Source organism: Oryctolagus cuniculus, chromosome 9 (assembly GCF_964237555.1).
Source record: "Oryctolagus cuniculus chromosome 9, mOryCun1.1, whole genome shotgun sequence".
NCBI classification, from domain to species: Eukaryota; Metazoa; Chordata; class Mammalia; order Lagomorpha; family Leporidae; genus Oryctolagus; species Oryctolagus cuniculus.
Genome location: NC_091440.1, coordinates 30341055 through 30360746, shown reverse-complemented (window position 1 = coordinate 30360746; position 19692 = coordinate 30341055). Strand labels below are relative to the sequence as shown.

Sequence of the window (19692 nt, the reverse complement as noted above, 5' to 3'; positions counted from 1 at the left end):
AAAAATGCTTATAAATTATGAAAACATACATTTATGATTGTTATTTTCAGCACTGTTTTTAATATCATTATCCTATAATTAGCATTAGCATATAAGTTGGATGAACTCTGCCATGGCTCATACTTGTGTTCTCTACAGTTTTTAAAAGGAAAGTGAAATACTGCAATAAGTATATACAGGGTGATCTTTGGAATAGAAGAAAAAGTGAAGAAAAAGAATGGTAGTTATTTTCACATGTTATTAATATAGAAGAAAATCTTCAGTGGTTCTTTACAAGGTGGTGAAGGAGAAAACATAGTATGGAGAGGGAACTAGTTTATTCTTTTCAGGGGGGAATGAGTGGGCTTGTATGTGGTCATTGCTTTTTTTGAGGTTTGGTTCAGAAAGTAAGGGTGTGCAGATTCACATATTCTAGGACAAAAGTTCATATAATTTTATTTCATTTTTTAAATGTTATTTTTTAAATATTTTAGCACATTCAATGTCACTTGTGGATATAATTCTAAGAACATAATGATATTTCCTTCCTCCCTCCCACCCTCACTCTCAATTTAAATGTGTCCAGATTAAACAGAGTAGATATGTCTGATGCTAAATTTTTATTTTGATGAATGTAAAATGAAGAATTCCTGAGAGACTCTAAGAGTTCATATGTGGATTTGTGTAACAGTTTACACATATCTGTGTTGGATACAGATATACCCAGGTTGCACATGTGAACTCAAATAACTTTATAAAGTCACATAATCACTTAATATTTTAATATACGTAAAGGGTTTATTAGATAAAAAGTGGGACCACTGTTGTGTAGCAGGTTAAACCACTATTTGGGATGCCAGCATCCAATATGAGCGCTAGTTCTTATCCTGGCTGCTCCACTTCTCATCAGCTCCATTCTGGGAAAAGCAATTTAGGATGGCTTAAGTGCTTGGGCCACTGTAACCTGTGTGGGAGACCTGGAGGAAGCTCTAATTTCATGGATTTGCTGTGGTCCAGTCCTGGACATTGGGGCCATCTGAGGAGTGAACAAGCAGATGGAAGATCACTCCCTTTCTCTTCTTTACTCACTCTCTGCTTCTCTTCTCTCTGTAACTTTGCATTTCAAAAATAAATACATTTTTGTATTTATTTATTTTTAAAAGATACATATATTTTTGAAAGGCAGAGTTACAGAGAAGCAGAGGCAGATTGGCCGGCTCTGCAGCTCACTAGGCTAATCCCCCCACTGTGGTGCCAGCACACCTGGTTCTAGTCCCTATTGGGGCGCCGGATTCTGTCCCGGTTTCTCCTCTTCCAGTCCAGCACTCTACTGTGGCCCAGGAAGGCAATGGAGGATAGCCCAGGTCCCTGGGCCCTGCACCCGCATCAGAGACCAGGAGGAAGCACCTGGCTCCTGGCTTCAGAGTGCTGGCCGCAACGTGCCAGCCGTAGCGGCCACATGGGGGGGTGAACCAATGGAAAAAGGAAGACCTTTCTCTCTCTCTCTGTCTAACTCTGCCTATCAAATAAATAAATAAATAAATAAAAACAAGAAGCAGGGGCAGAGAGAAAGGTCTTCCATCAGCTGGTTCACTCCCCAGATGGCTGCAATGGCCGGAGCTGGGCCAATCAGAAGTCAGGAACAAGGAGCTTTTTCAGGGTCTCCCATATGGGTATAGGGGCCTAAGGACTTGGGCCATCTTCTGCGGCTTTTTCAGGCACATTTGCGAAGAGCTTGATCACAAGTGGAGTAGCTGGGACTCAAACCAGTGCCCACAAAGGATGCAGGCATTGCAGGCAGCAGCTTTACCTGCTATGCCACAGCACTGACCCCACAAATATATCTCCAAAAAAAACCCCATAAAAATGAAAATAATGATGAATAAGTAAAGTACAAGGACAAGAATAAAAGTAGAGTGTAGACTTCTTGGAATATACTTTTTTGTTAGATTTGCCTTTGTAACATGAATTATATTGCATAACTTGATTTTTTGCAAAGTTAATTTTAAAATGAATTATTAACATCAAAATTAAAATGAATGATTATAAAGAGAAAATAATAAAAGTTCCTTTAAAAGATATTACAATAATATTTTGACTGTATATCCTTACTGGAATAAAATCTAAGTACTGAATAATTGCGGCCGGCGCCGTGGCTCAATAGGCTAATCCTCCACCTTGCGGCGCCGGCACACCGGGTTCTAGTCCCGGTTGGGGCGCAGGATTCTGTCCCGGTTGCCCCTCTTCCAGGCCAGCTCTCTGCTGTGGCCAGGGAGTGCAGTGGAGGATGGCCCAGGTGCTTGGGCCCTGCACCCCATGGGAGACCAGAAAAAGCACCGGGATCCTGGCTCCTGCCATCGGATCAGCGCGGTGCGCCGGCTGCAGCGGCAGCCATTGGAGGGTGAACCAATGGCAAAGGAAGACCTTTCTCTCTCTGTCTCTCTCTCTCACTGTCCACTCTGCCTGTCAAAAAAAAAAAAAAAAAAATAGAGGTGAATAATTGCAAAATTTCTTAGCAGATTGTTTTTGTAATAATGTTTGTTATCCTGGTGCTTTAGTTTAAAGCAGGGATACTAAACATCTCTAATGCACAAGTTGAATATTATTTCAAATCACCTTGGGGAATTGCTGATTCTGGACAAAGGGTCAAGTGATGTCAAGTGGTACCTTGACATCAAAAATAACAAGATAATTATCAAAAACTACTTGGCTGTGATACTTGTCTACATTATTTCATCTAACAAATGCAAGGAACCAGATTAAGAAACCTCTCTATCTCCAATCTGGGACAATTTGAGATTCCAAAAAAGAAACTGTAGATTAAATATATATTAAATGCGTTTAAAATCATGCTATGAATGAACCACAAATATTCTAATTGTTCATCGTCTTCGTAAAATAAAAAGGAACATCAAAACTAAAAGCCTGCAACCTGCAACAAATATCAGAGTGCTTGGGATTGAGTTCTGTCTGCCTGATCCAGGTTATTGCTACTGTGTCTTGGAGGCAGTCGATAGTGGCCTATGTACTTGGGCCCATCAGACCTACTTGGGAGACCCAAAAGGAGATCCTGGCTCCTGGAGGAGGCTCAGGTGTTGCAGCACATTGAGTTGAGAGGGGTATTCAAAATGCCGTTCTCTTTTCTAGAAGTTACTTTGTAAATAGGAATCTATGAGGTAATTAGAATGATTTCGGTTAAAATATCAGGGGTTAAATTGTTGCTTATGATGTCCACATCTCATATTCGAGCATCTGGGATCTAGTTCTGCTTCCAATCTGGGTTCCTGATAATATACTCTAGAGGAAGCAGATTATGGCCAAAGTTTGGGCCCCTGTCACCCTTGTTGGATATCCATGGGAAGCTCCTGCCTTCAGCCTGCCCTAGTCCTGTCTAATGTAGGCATTCAAAGAGTGAACCAGTATATGGGTGGAAGTTCTCTGTCTCTGTCTATCTCTGTCATTGTCAGTTTGCTTTTCAATTAAACAGTTTACTAAAATTTAAAATATCAAAATCACTCTAAAATGTAATAAAGCTCGTGATATATCATTATATGTACATACATAGGTTTCTTTTATTATTTGAATATGAATTACCTCAATTTCACACTGCTGATTTGATGACCACAGCTATAATTAATCTCCTGATGATTAACAAGGAGAGACACTTTTTAATGTCAAATAGATGAGAATAATAGCTTCCATGAATTTTGTGAAAACTAATTTATTAAATTGGTACTCAACAATTTGGAAAGTCTTCTGGTAGTATAAATGAATGAAATCCAGCAATGAAGTACTTGTTCTGAAGACAAGATACGTAATGAAAGTACTGTGGAATAAAATCTATCATTCTTACAATGACAGTGATTATAAAGTCAAATATGAAACACTATTAAAAATGGAATTGTGAAGAGTGAGGTCAAAATAACACTAAAAAGATGATGGTGTATTTTAAAAAACAAGGTCATTTTCAAATACAGATAGGATATTTAATTCTCAGAAATCACATTAAAGAGAAATGGTTAGCAGAACTTAAAATTCAACTTTATATAAATTGGTATCATTACTACATCTTACTATATATTCTATTTTTAATATAACATATAACAGACAAAAATATGTAATATTTCTAAAAAGTACTAAAAGACACAATGAGAGTGACATAAAAAGAAATAGGATCACAAATACTCATAATTATTATATTCATGTTCCTACAGGAGCCGCTGTGATATCTGTATTAGTAACTGATGTGCCCATTAAATGACACAGAGCTGTCCAAAATCCTTCCGGTCTTGTTCTGCAGCCTCAAAACACTTATGTCTTGCACATCGATCTTTCATTTCCATACTTATATTTTGTTTCCTAAACTTGTCATTCTTTATAGGACCTAGGACCATTAGATTTTGTTCACACTTCAGCTTTTCTCCTGATAGCACATATTCCCTCCTACCTTGTTTCCTACAATAAAATTGGCAAATATCTACGCCATTATTTAGAGTCAGCTATAGAAAACATTATATGTCATTCCTTTCCCACCAGGTAGGAATTGATCCTGCCATCCTTTGGCTAATCATTATGCAAAAAATTAACATTTCATTTCAGTAACTATAAAACATTCTGAAACTTATATTTAACAAATCTGTTTCCTCTTCTAAATCATGGTCTTTTCTCTATGTTGCTTCTATTGAGCCAATGACTGCTAAATGCATGCCTGTGATTTAGCTAAGATTTTTAGTTAGACTACCAGATAATTATCAATAGGTTGCTTCCTTAAAATTTAGATGACAAGATCCATTAATTTGATCAGTATTATGTGGCTTACAGAAAATTAAACAGATTTTAGTGAATTATGAGAACTATAATTTTCATCTATATCAAAAATATCCTTAATTAAATATGTAACATATATTGTTGAAATGTCACATACTCTATAGAGTACCACCTTGCAATAAAACTGCAGTGATAAAAATTTCTTTGAAGTGTCCTATATGATAATCATTAGGTGTAAGTAATTATTGAATTTATGAAATGACCAAAGTATCTGAGAAAGCAAAGAGTAAATTAATTTTAATTCTTCTACATTCAAATTTATGTAGCCACATATCACAAATTGGGGCTACCTATTGTACAGCACCACATTAGAGTTAGAAGACAGAATTGAAGTATTTTTAATGCTTCACCAAAATGTGCCTTCTTATACACTAATATTTAATTGATGACTTCCTAATTGTGAGTTTTATTGCATGCTTTTCAAATCACATTGCTGTATATTGGAGACTCAAAACAATGTCATGCATTCTTAAGAACTCTAGATATTTTTACTTTCTATGGAGATATTTTGATAAAATCTAGCTCTTATTGTTGTAAATATGAGTAATGATTATTTGCCTCTATGTGTTTTCCATCACACAGATTAGACATCTTGCAGAGAAAGAAAGGAAAGGATAAGTGGCAAAAAGTAGGTTTACTAAAGAAGGAAAACAGATATGACAGAGTTAAGATATTGACAATGGAATGAAATTATTCAAAATGAGTTTTATATATTCCAGAATTACAACATTGAGGTAATTACCCAATAATGGACATTTTAATGGACAATCTTTTATTTTATTGATTTTAAAAAGTTTATTTATTTGAAAGGCAGAGTTTACGTGGTAGCAGGGTGAGAGGATCTTGCATTGCTTGGTTACTCCCCAGAGGGCTGCAATAGCCAGAGCTAGTCTGGTCTGAAGCCAGGAACTTCTTCCAGGTGTCCTACATGGGTGCAAGGGCCCAACTGCTTGGGCCATCTTCCATAGTTTTCCCAGACACATTAGCAGGGAGCTGGACCAGAAGTGGAGCAGCCAAGATTTGAACTGTTACCCACATGGGATGCCTGCCGGTGGTGGCTTTGCCTCCTGCAACACAATGCTGGCCCCATGAAGTCTTCTAAATGATACAATTATATTTTTAAAAAAAGAAAATTTCAAATTTCAGGTCATAGAGGTTTCAGGAAATTAGTTTATTCAGTGTTACCTCTTACCACTATGCATTTATTAAGAAAAGCTACAATGTCAGCCTTGTTCCTGGGGTCCTTTCACTTAATGTGGCTATTGAACTATATAATACAACAAATATTACATCAAATACTGAATTAATCACTGTTCCTGAATTCTCCTAAATGTTTGATGAAATTATACAAGTTAGAATTTAATAAATATTAGAAACAAATTGAGGATTTTAGATCTTATAGCAAAACACCAACACAATATTCATCTGCAGAAGGAGTTAGAATAAAAAAGTAACTGTCAAGTGACAAGGTGAACCAACAAACATTGACAACAGGTTGCTTTGTTGACATTGTCAATTCAGAAATCTAATTCTCTTTTCTTTTCTCAGGGGCTAATCATATTCTCAGTGTCACATGTCTTCTTCCTTGTCAACGTTTTTAATAAATGTGATATGAAGAAAAATACAATTGTGGGGGGGAGCCATGTATACACTTTGGGTGATTTCATGAATTATGTGTTCTTCGTTGTTGTTGTTGTTCAGTCGGGAAGCAGAGAGGGCATAAAGAAAGACAATGATCTCTATTAGAAAAAAATTAAGAATGCTTAACACTATAATACTTAATTATATTAAAATATCATAAAGAAATTTTTACAATGCATAATTTGTTATATCTGAAGAGGAAGGCATGATGCTTTGTAATTTAATTAGTATACATTTATTTTTAATTTTTAGAGTAATTTATCTGTCAATATATATCTCAGGGGTAAAACCTTAAATTATGGCACTATCTTACATTCTTAAGATATGAAATAATGTTGCACACACCTGTCATGTATACACTGTAATGTGAGTTTGCCACTTTCACTCTCAAATAATCATCACTGAATCCTGAAAAAAAAACCACTATTTTAAGTTACTGTTTATATTTTTCTCCAAAAAGAGTTTTTCTTATAGCTAATGAGACACCAGTGTTAAACAAATTATAATTTACAATTATTAAAAACCAACCTTCAAAGCCTCAAAAAGTCATTTCTTTGGAAAATAAAGTTAATTAGTAACTGAATTTAAATCCAGTTTAGATATGCATGTCTATGTTATATTAAATTTAGAAGTAGTGGTAATTAACTTTACATGTTTTATTTCTCAATTATTTATATTTGAGCAAAATATTAAGTAGGAGTTTAATTATAGTTTTATCCCCTCCTCCTGAGATATTTTATTTCTTTTTCTGATTGTTATCTTTGACAATTTTATAAATTATTTATTTTTAATCATTTTTAAAGGAGACTTTTCTGAATTTTAGCATATTATAAATTTTATTCCAGAATTGTGATATACTAAAATATGAAGAAGCTTAAATTGGCAGGAAACAGGAAATCAACAAAGTTAAAGAACTGGGAGTATTAAGGGACTTGGAGGAAATGCTGCTTCCCTAGCATCATCACTGGGGCAGCCCAGAGGCTACTTTAATTGGGCTGCATTTCATGCTGCACAAAGTAGTTTTGTAATTACTTTCAAATGACCACACAATATAGAATCCTAAGGAAAATATCATATACCCAGTAATGAACCGATTTGCAATGATTGGATTTTTTATGTAAGGTATTTGTTGGGAAAACAATATTTAAATATATGTTCCTTGAAATCTATATCCCTGTAAGTAGTTTCATTTTAAGATCTTATTTCAGAATATATAGAAGTAATGAAGAAAGTTAAAAATAAAACCTACTGATCTTTACAAATATGTTTTGCCCAAAGCAAATGCACTATATCTAACATCAAGAAATATAATGCTAAACAAACTAAAGATAAAAACCTTAAAATCTAATTTTAAGTATGTAAATTATATTTTATTAAAATCCATATTTCTTAATGTGATATATTCTTAATGCGATATATTCTCTTAGTGAGAAAAGAGAAATGCCTCATATTTTTTGTGATTCAGTGTCTACAGTTAATTATTTTGCTTGGAAATTTTCTGAAACATAACAGTTTCTTGACAAAACTGTCCCTCTATTGTCTTTCCTACAGGATGAATGATTTTATGGTATCAGAACTCCAACCCAAGCCCAAAATCTCTCCTCTCCAATGTAGTCAGAAATGAAACTATCAGACTTTACACAGGGAAGTTAGATTTGACTTCTTTTACTTTATTTAAAGTTATTTGCATTCCTAGAGACAACAGCATCATACAAAAATGTTGGATACAGAAAATTTTTGAAACATGAAAAATTAATGATTTGTAAATAACTACATTTAACATTTTGAGAATTTAATGAAAAGAAGAAAAGAACAGCAACAATTAGTTTTATATGTCACAAAATCAAAAAAGTATAATTTGATAATGGAAACATAGATATTTCACATATTTCACATATCTTATACATCAATTACTTTGTTGTATTTAGCGTATACAAGCTGAAAAACTAATATTTTCCATAATTTTACTGAAGAAATACATATTGTAGCAATTATATATAGATTTTAATATGTTTATTTTTCACAGCTGACTTTATAGTGAGTTTCATTTAACACAAGGAAAAATATGAAATAGACGAAAGTTGAATGACTTACCAAGAACACATAAGTATCAAGGTAGAATTACAGATAGATAGTCTATCCACTGGTCACTCCCTAAAGGGCCACAATGCCTGGTTAGGACAGGCTGAAGCCAGGAGCCAGGAGCCAGGAGCCAGGAGCCAGGAGCTTCTTCTGTGTCTCCACGTGGGATGTAGTGGCCCAAATGTCTGGGCCATCTTCCGCTACTTTCCTTGGTGCATTAGCATGGAGCTTGATTGGAAGTGGAACAGCCAAGACCTGAACTGTCATCCATATGCAATGTCAGAGTCCCAGGTGGCAGCTCAATCTGTTATGCCACAATGCCATACCCCAGAATGTTTTAATTTTAAAGCCCGTAACCTGACAACAATGCCATCATGCCTCTTCATGATTTACTGCTTGTGTGGTTATTGTAACAATATCTTGGTTAAAGATACACATATAAATGTATTGAACATTCACATCAATCTATGGGTACTTAAAAAGAGAAACTAAGAGACAAGTCATAGCGAGATATACCTCTCTCAGAGAATTTACATACATGTAGAACAAAATTGAATAACTGAAATAGAGATGGGCATTTGCTGGTTGATAAGCCTACATCTGGCATTGAAAAGATTGGCTTCAACTCTTGGCCACACTACTGATTCCAGCTTCATGCTAATTTGTATGGTTATGTCCCTGACACCTATATGGGAGACCTGTATTGAGTCCTAGCTCCTTGTTTTGATCTGATCCAGCTGTGGCCATTGAGCACCTTTGGGGAGTGAATCATTGGATAGTAGAGTTCTATCTGTCTGTCTGCCTGTCTCTCTGCTTTTCAGGTAAATAAATAAAAAATGTGTAATGATATATATATATAAATCATGTTTAGACTAATAAATATTGATAATAAATATGCATTTCATATATGATCAAGCACATCTAAGTAGCTATAATTAATTACTAGTATTTTTAAACAAAAGTGATTACAATATTTAAAAAATAAAGAAGATACTATCAAAAAGCAATTCTCCATGGAGATTCCTTATTTGTAACATAGTGTATGAGCAGATACACTTTCTGCCATTGTTCCAGATTATTTGATTGTCGAAAAGCCAATATTATTGGAAAATAGACATATTTCTCTCTGTGGATTAAACAGCAGGTTTACTTAAGCCTTAGGAAAAATACCCAAATTTCTATCTGTAATATGGTCAAATATGGTTTTTGTCCACTATTAAGATTTTGGGTTGTTTTCCTATTAAATGGGCCATTGCATTAACAATCATGTATTTTAACCCATCTGTGTAACTCCCCCCCCCACCTTGGGGCAAGAGGAGCTGGTGTAAATATGCTGCTAATAGTTCCTGCTGTGCTAGGAGTAAGTAACATACTCTTTTGGATTTAACACAAGAATCTTGTGTTTTCCTTTTTGCCCAAATCCATAAAGCTTTTGAATTTTTTTAAACTGCAAGTTGCGTAAAATCATAGACCCTTCTCAGTTCTTCATGAAAACAGTATCCAATAATAATTCAGGATCCGAATTCATCAACTAATCAGAAACTTTAAAATAAATTTTAAAATACACTTTGAAAACAAAAGAAGAAAAGACTTAAATTGGCTATTTTAGGGGCAAGCATTGTGGTGTAGAGGATACAAATGCCACCTGCTGCATTGGCATCCTATATGAGAGCCGATTTGAGACCCAGTTGCTCCACTTACAATCCAGCAGAGGAAGATGGTCCAAGTCCTTGGGCCCTTGGACCCATGTGGGAGACATAGAAGAAGCTTCTGGTTCCTGCTTTAGCTTGTCCCAGCCCTGGCCATTGTGGCCATTTGGGGAATGACCCAGTAGATGTAAAATATTTCTTGCTGTCTCTCTCTCAATCTCTCTCTCTCTCTCTGTAATTCTGCCTTTCAAATAAATAAGTAAATCTTTAAAATAAATAGGTTATTTGAATTCTCTAAAATTTTCTCTTAGATAGGAATTCAAAATCATATTTAGGTAAAATTTTAAAAGAATTACACTGACATTTTCCTTGTAAACATGTAGAATGGACAAGGTTCTCTTATAAATTGATTTATGAGGAAAATAAATGAAAATATTTAAATTAACTGTTTAGACAAAGGACTGAAAAATTAATTAACAAGAGCTACAGGAGAGTCTAATAAGTTATATTTGATAAACTAAGATTTTTCTTGAGACATAAAATTAACAAACTTGGAAAATCCCATGAAGAAAGTGCATGTCAAGAAGTCACATTCCGCCAATGCCGTGGCTCAATAGGCTAATCCTCCCCCTGCGGCTCCGGCACACCGGGTTCTAGTCCCGGTTGGGGCACTGGATTCTATCCCGGTTGCCCCTCATCCAGTACAGCTCTCTGCTCTGTCTTGGGAGTGCAGAGGAGGATGGCCCAAGTGCTTGGGCCCTGAACCCGCATGGGAGACCAGGAAAAGCACCTGGCTCCTGGCTTTGGATCAGCGTGGTGCGCCGGCCGTAGCGCAGTGGCTGCAGCAGCCATTGGAGGGTGAACTAATGGTAAAGGAAGACCTTTCTTCCTGTCTCTCTCTCTCACTGTCCACTCTGTCTGTAAAAAAAAAAAAAAAACAAAAAAAAAAAAAACAAAAAAAAAAAAAACACAGCACATTCATTAAATTAAGAGAGGCTAAATATAAAGAATGACAAGTTACTCCATGAATTAGTAAAGAAATATTCACCTATTCATTTTCTTCTAATAAATACAGAAATTTGGGAAAAATGAACAATATCTCAAGGAAAAGTGTATTTGAAATTTCCATGGAAAAGTAGAAAACCTACATTTAAAAAAATGACATGAAGGATGTTAAGGGAGTTAATATTAAATATAAATATATAATCCACAACAAAATTCAGTGCACTTATGGAAAAATAATGTACTGATAGTCTTACATACATCTGGTATTGTAATTTATTATTAGGTATATGTCAAAGGGTTAAAAACATATTTATGCATGATTTTCTTCCCAATCAACTTGAATAGGTTTTTCATTAACTTTGTTACTTCATTGATTTATTGTTATTTTGCCCTATATATCTGTTATTTACTTATAAACTGTTGTTAGATTTATGTATGTGTAGTTTCTAAGAGAGTATACTTAAACTCAAGCAAAGATAATTTTTTCTTCCTTCATATTATTATCAGTGCTTTTATTTTACATGGTATTAATACTTTTGAAAGAAGGTCATGAGGAAATTATCTTCAGTTAATAGACTAAGCAATATAATTAATTTAGACTTCAAAAGTTTCCTTGTAGTATGAGAACAAAAATTCATCTTTTAAGCTTATTATCTTTTGATTTTTCTGATTCAAGTTTATTTAATCAGTCCCAAAGCCACCAATGTTATGGTTTAGAATAAGTTCACTGAGAAAGATATGGATTTCTGAGTTTTTTAAAATATCTATATTAAAATAAGATTAACTCTAAATGTGATTTTCTTCTTAGGAAATTATTATATGGCTGTTCTCTGACATTTTTCTCTTATATACATGTCATTTTAACATGAATAAGTATGCATAAAACAAAAATTTTCCATTCCATGGTTTTTGAGAATGAAAATTTGTTAATAATTACATGCTTTAGAATTATGCTTGATAGACAAATTGCTTAATTTTTTTTTTAAATTACACATCCACAAATATATTAATAATTCATCAAGCCTTTAATTTAGGTAATGTGTGTGGCTTGGTAAATGCTTGTTATTCAAATAAATAAAACAACATAGAAACTGTATAGGTTACGTTAAACATTATTGAAAATAATTTAATTACTGACATATATATTCAAGCATATCCTGTATACATAAAATAGTCACTGACATTTGAAAATAATGGCCGGGAACTTCTGTGGGAGTCTCCAACTGTGGAGTGGAAACGCTCACCTTCTTTTGTGAGCGTGGCCGTGGAGTGATAGCTCTCCCAGGAACAGTTATCACCCTGCTCAGGAGGGCTGAAATTGTGCCCCAGTTCTTCTCATTTGGCAGCAACAGCATTTATATATAAGCGTGGCATGTATCCATCTCAGTCCTTTACTCAGGTGCAGAAGTGTGGATTCACCTTGCTTGTCACCACGGATCCTGAACTCATAAAATACCTAAACAATGTTGTGGAGCAACTAAAATACTGACTACACAAGCATTCAGTCAGAAACTGACAGTAGTCATCTCAAATAGTAAAAGCCGTAAGCTCCTTGAAAGATGACAATTTGGTATCCAATGAAACAATACTGCAAAAGATAATAATGCTCCCAGAGAAAAGTGTCAGGAAGTTATCCTAGGTGAAATTCTGATCAGACAGATCACAGTGACAGTGACATTTCTGGCACTGTTGCAAGTTTCATTTTCATTTGATCCACTGATTTTTTTTCAGACAAAGATTTGGCTTTCCCTGAGAAATGTGAAGAATCTGCACCAGAGTTTATTATCAATTCTGAAAAAAAAAAATTGTCTCTGTCCATTTACTACAACTATCTACAAAGTAAACAGAATTATGGCCTACAAAAGTCCTGTCAATGACTGATAATGATAAGAGAAAATAATGTATTTATCAAATAGGGTTTTTTTCTGAGATGAAGTTAACTGTAGTCGATAAGGTGTTTGTTTTGTTTTGTTTTGTTGGTGATTGTTTTTTCCATTGATTAAGATTTTGTTTGTTTTAAGATTTTTTTAAATTTATTTTAAAGGTAAAGTTATAGAGAGAGGACAAGAGACAAAGAAAGTTTTTCCATCTGCAGATTCAATCCCCAAATAGCCTCCATAGCCAGACTAGGACAGGATGAAGCCAAGAGCCAGGAGTTTCAACCAGGTCTGCCACATGTATGCAGGGGCACAAGGACTTGTACATTGCTTTGCTATTTTCTTGGGTGCATTAACAGAGAGCTGGATCAGAGGTGGAGCGGATACATCTTGAACTGTTGTCTATATATGATAATAGTGCCACAGGCAGAGACTTATCCTGCTGTGCCACAAGGAGGTTGGCCCCATTATTGATTAAGTTTCAGATGGAGACAACCAATATTATACTTTAATCAACTGTAAATTATTTTACTTGACCTCCCCTCCCACAAATAAAATAAAAGCTTATTATGAACAAGGACATTTCTCTCTCTTTTAGTGCTTTACATGTAAAACCAGTAATGAATATCTTTGAGCTTCTGAATTATCAAGTGGATGAATACATTTATTTCCACAATATGTCTAAATAATAACAAATACTAAAAAAGCATCTAAAATCAACTAGTATAAATGGCTTCAACTCTCCAGTTAAAAGACACAGACTGGTTTAATGGATTATAAAACAAAACCCATCTATTTCCTACAAGAAACACATCTCACCTACAAAGATGCATGCGGAATGAAAGTGAAAAGATGTAAAAAGAAATTCCATGCCAAAAGAAACCAAAAAGGAGCTGGTATAGACATCCTATTATCAAATATAAAATACTTTAAAACAAAAACTGTTCAAAGAGGTAAAAAGGGCACTATGTAATGATTAAGGATCAGACAAACAGGAAGATGCAACTATTATAAATGTATCTGCACCTAATTATAGGGCACCTGGCTATTTAAAAATGTTGAAGGATCTAAAGGGAGACATAGATTCAATACAATAGTAATGGAGGACTTTAATACCCCAACTTTAAGCAATAAACAGATCAACCAGACAGAAAATCAACAAGAAAACAGCAGAGCTAATCAACATTTTGGACCAAATGTACCTGACAGAAATCTACAGAACTTTCCATCATACAGTTGCAGAATACACTTTCATCTCAGCAATTCAAGGAACTTCCTCTCGGATTGACAAGATGCTAGGCCATAAAGCAAGTCTCAGTAAATTCAAAAACATCGAAATAATACCATGAGTCTTCTCTGACGACAATGGAATGAAGCTGGAAATCAACAACCCAGAAATCTCTAGAACATATGCAAACATATGGATACATATGAAGGCTGAACAACATGCTCCCTAATGAACAGTGCTTCATAGAAGAAATCAAAAGAGAAATCAAAACATGTCTGGAAACCAATGAAGATGAGAGTACAACATATTAATACCTTTGGGATATAGCAAAAGCAGTGTAAAGAGGAAAGTTTAAAGCAATTAGTGCCTACATCAAGAAATTGGAAAGATATCAAATAAACGAGCTATCAGTGCATCTCAAGGATCTAGAAAACAACAGCAAACCAAACCCAAAACTAATAGGAGAAAAGAAGTAATTAAAATTAGAAAAGAAATAAACAAAATTGAATAAAAAATACAGAAGATCAGCAAAACAAAGTGGTTTTTTGAAAAAATAAATGAAATTGACAAACCATTGGCCCAATTAATTTAAAAAGAGAGAGAGAACACCCAAATCAATAAATTAAAGATTAAAAAGGAAATGTAACAGCAGATGCGACAGAAACAAAATGAATCATCAAAAAGAATAGATTGATTCCTGGACATTAACAACCTACCTAAATTGAGCCATGAAGACACAGAAAACCAAAACAGACCCATAACCTAGATAGAAATCAAATCAGTAATAAATGCCTTCCCAACAAAGAAAAGCCTAGGACTGGATGGCTTTACTGCTGAATTCTACCAGACATTTAAAGAACTAACTCCAATATTTCTCAATTTATTCAAAACAAATGAAAGGAGGAGAATCCTCCCAAATTCTTTCTATGAAGCCAGAATCACCTTAATTCCTAAACCTGAAAAAGATGCAACATAGAAAGAGAATTACAGACCATTTTCCCTGATGAACATAGACACAAAAATCCTCAACAAAATTCTAACCAATTGGATCCAACAACACAAGAGAAAGATCATCATTCCTGACCAAGTGGGATTTATCCCTGATATGCAGGGATGGTTCAACATTCACAAATATTTTTTTTTTAATGTGATACATCACATTAACAAGCTGAAGAACAAAAACCAATGATTATTTCAATGGAAGCAGAGAAAGCATTTGGTGAAATACAACACCATTTCATGATGAAAACTCAGCGAATTGGGTATAGAAGGAACATTCCTCAACACAGTCAAAAATTTATGCCAAACCCACATCTAGCTTCCTACTGAATGGGAAAAAGTTGGAAGTATTCCCATTGAGATCCTGTACCACTGCTATTCAATATAGTCCTGGAAGTTTTAGCCATAGCCATTAGGCAAGAGAAAGAAATCAAAGGGATTCAAATTGAGAAGGAATAAGTGAAATTATCCCTATTTGAAGATGACATGATTCTATATATAGGGGATACAAACACTCCACCAAGAGACTATTGGAACTCATAAAAGAGTTTTGTAAAGTAGCAGGATATAAAACCAACACATAAAAATCAACAGCCTTTGCACACACAGACAATACCAAGGCTGAGACCAAAAGTAGGAATGAGAGAGGGAGGAGGAAGTTTATAACTCTAAAACTGTATAGTTCTGCATACATTCCTATGGAATAACTTCTAAGGGCACAATTTAAAAACATATCATGGGGCAACAAATCCCATTAAGCTGGTCATCTTAAGTGTCAAAGTGATCACATTAAATGTTGAAGTGAACATATATGTAGGATTAAGTGTTGCTATGACACTGAAGCAAAAAATTATAATCTACATGAAGGATTTCTGTGAGTGAGATCCTAATGGAAAGAGGTGGCCATCAAAGAAAATTTTGCTTTTCTCTAAAAGGAGGAGAGAACTTCCACTTTGCTGTGACCTTGTCTAAATACTGATGGGGTTTGTGGATTCATAATGTTCCATAGCCTAGGCAGTTCATGTCAAGATCTTCAGGTGGTCACTGACATCATACATAGGAGTGTTAATTCTTAAATTAACAACAAAAGTCACTTTGCATCAACTCCCTATGCAGGATCCCTGTCCTCAACCTGCTGTATTATGAGACTTAAATGTGATACTTGCTCTCAAACACTTTCTGTGTATGTGTGCAAATTGTTGAAATCTTTACTTACTATACAGTTCGTCTTCTGTGAACAAAGTCAATTGAAAATGAATCTTAATGGAGAATGGGACTGGTAATGGGAGAGGGAGGAGGAGGGGTAGGAATGTGGGTAGGAAAGCAGGTATGGCTGGAAGAATAACTATTCCTAAAGTTGCACATAGTAAATTTACATTCCATAAAAAATAGATTAACTAATGTTAAATCTATGTTTTTAATTATTTGTATTTTCCTCTATTATTTGAAATATTTTCAAATAAAGAAAGAGCCTAGATTTAGAAATGAAAAATTCATATCACATATGCTAATTCTTGACTGGCTCTAGGCTAGTTATTCCAAAAAGAAAATAAAACATCTAAAGATTATTTGTGTTTCTATTATTGCAGTAAGAGTGGTAGACCAGTTAAATGAAGCATTTGGTCTCCAAGCATTATATTTATTCATTTGTTTATACATCCAACTATTTCTTCAATATAGTGTGCAAAGTTGTATACTAAAATGAAAATACAATTTCAGAAAAGTATATATTATAGATCACATGAAACAATAACTTTAATGAATATTTAGCTCAATAATGTTATTGAAGGATTAAATCCATAACCATAAAAATGTATTAAAATAAAGCCTGATGACAAATAGGATTTATTATTTGATAGTTAGTATTTTATTACAAACATCAACAGTATTATTATTAGAACAGAGCAAGATGATTAGAAAGACTTGCACAAGGGCTAAATGATCAAACATTTGCAAAGCAACGCAAATGTTGAAGATATAATCTAAATATTTATTGGATGCAACAAAGAACACAATAATCAGTGTAGAAACAAAAATAAACTGAGATTCAGAGAGAAACTCAGAAACTCTTTCCATGACAAGGATGGTAATTACTTTGTAGACTAATGAAGCTATGTCACAACACTGGCCCCAGTGTCAAACTTTTGAAGTATATAATTCCTCATCACCTGTGTGCCTTAGTAATAATTACTATATTATCCTTTTTAAATAGTCAAAGTTTATAGATATTCTGTACAAGTTAGCAATTCAGAATAATTTTTCTTTTTATATAAATATGCAGCACTCAGCTTTTTTTTGAAAGAGTACTTCATAATGTTAGTATCCAATGGAATCAAATATGTGTTCTTTTAATATTATTTTATTTTTCCACTGAATTTTTGCTACTCAAACTATTTTGGAGAATTGGAACACACGTATTTCCTGAAATATTTCTTTTCCCTCCGTTTCTCAGGGGAAGCCCATAATGACTGTCCATGGACCACACTTTGAGTAGTCAGGTTTGAAGGAGTAACTGTTTTCTGTACAAGATATTCTAGTAGCTTTCCATATTCTTTACTGTGCAGTGTGTCAGAGAGACAGGTCTTCCTTCCGCTGCTTCATTATGCAAATGGCCACAATAGCCAGAGTTGGGCCATTCTGAAGCTAAGAGCCAGGAGCTTCTTCCAAGTCTCCCACATTGATTTAGGGACTCAAATACTTGGGTTGTCTTCTATTGCTTTCCCAGGCCATAAATGAGAGCTGGATCAGAAATGGAGTAGCCAGGACTCAAACCGACACCCATATCGGATGCTGGCACTACAGGCAGCAGTTTCACTTACTATGTCAAAGTGCTGGCCCTATAGTGATGCTTTTAAGAAGAAAAAAGTAATACTTCTCTGAATTGATAATAATAAATTTTAAGATAAAGATTTATTTCACAAAATGGCATTAAATAAATATAAGTGTTATATAAATAATTAATATAATTTATAGAGTTGAGAATGTATGTTCTATTTTGATTTTTTGTTTAAAAGATGCCTGGCATTCTGGATTGCAGGAAATAGACACAGTATTTTTGTTGTTGTTGTTGATAGCAGAGGGGGAAGAGACAGTTTTTCACACAATATTGACTAAAAGGCTATGCAAAAGCAAATATAATAGGTTCCTTAGGCATGAAAGAGAATTATGGTTAAATAGGAGTTTCAGATGAGAACAGAAACTAACATAAAACAGAATATATGGGTTTTGTCTTAATTATTAATATTGCAAATTGAATGCTATAATAATTAGGTTGACCAACAACCATTCTCCTCTTTTAGGAAAACTGAAGTATTTTGAGCAAAGAAATGAAACAGTGGTAAAGGCCAAAGTTAGTTAGTTTGTATTTTTCCAACAACAATTCACGTCTACCCAATCACTTAAAGAAGATCAGATATTCACAAAAGTTCAAAGGATAGAACTTTTTAGTGTGATGTTCTTTATCATCACATTGTATTTTATAAATATGTAGAAATCACTCTATTGCCTTTTCCAGTGCACAATGAATATGTAGAAGTGATTTTCAGCCACTTAATGAACATCCTTAGGATAATACAATTGCTGTAAAAAATAGACCAATATTACATGTCAAGATTCACTGAATCCAATATACTCTTAAGTTAATCAAGCTACAGGATTTAATTTAAATTAATCATGGAATCACTTTAATTTCCTAAGCATATTGCACTTGGCTTTGGTTAGAACACTGGGCTGAACCCCCAGGCCTGACAAAACTTGGTCCTGATAGTTGATGCAAAGGCTAGTGGAATGTTGATTGCTTCAGAAAATCCTGTACTGGGGACATTTCAAACTGCTAAGACAATGCACTATAAACTTCACCAAGGAGCCTTTTGCACATCTCCCATCCACCTGGTCAAGGTCCGTGAAGTGATCTGCAGCTCCCACAATAAGAATTTTAAGAAGGGAGTCTGCCTGATGCTCAAATGGAATGAAGCCTGTTTTAAAAGCTCCTACCCTATGTCTGGACAGACTCAACTCCACTCTATCTTTACCTCCTACATTCTGCACTTCCCCCGCCCCAAATAGTCTTATCTAACTAGCTGTCCCTTCTCCTTCTCCTTCTTTGAATCCTAAAATCATAAAACCTAACAGATTTGGGCCCAAATTATTTGCATGCTTATGATTGTCTCAAATGGGGTACATATAAAACAGTGACAGGCTATTCACAGAATCCAAATAGCCAGCACTTTAAAATGCTTTCTACAGAGACACTTGTTTGGAAGTAATAGAAGATATGTACAGAAGAAGCCTTTGTGATGATGAAGGGAGTCAACATGAGGAGAAAGCAAAAAAAATAAATAAATAAAAGTGAGAAAGGCATACTGAATTCCAAAATTTCTAAAATGTCTACCTGTAAATAGATTTT

General features: G+C 34.5%; 1 pseudogene; it reads left to right on the top strand.

Annotated features, from left to right (window-relative positions):
* LOC100346108 (mitotic spindle assembly checkpoint protein MAD2A pseudogene) overlaps window positions 1–13064 on the top strand; it is a 39192-nt pseudogene extending 26128 nt beyond the window's left edge.
* The last annotated feature ends 6628 nt before the right edge of the window (window positions 13065–19692 follow it).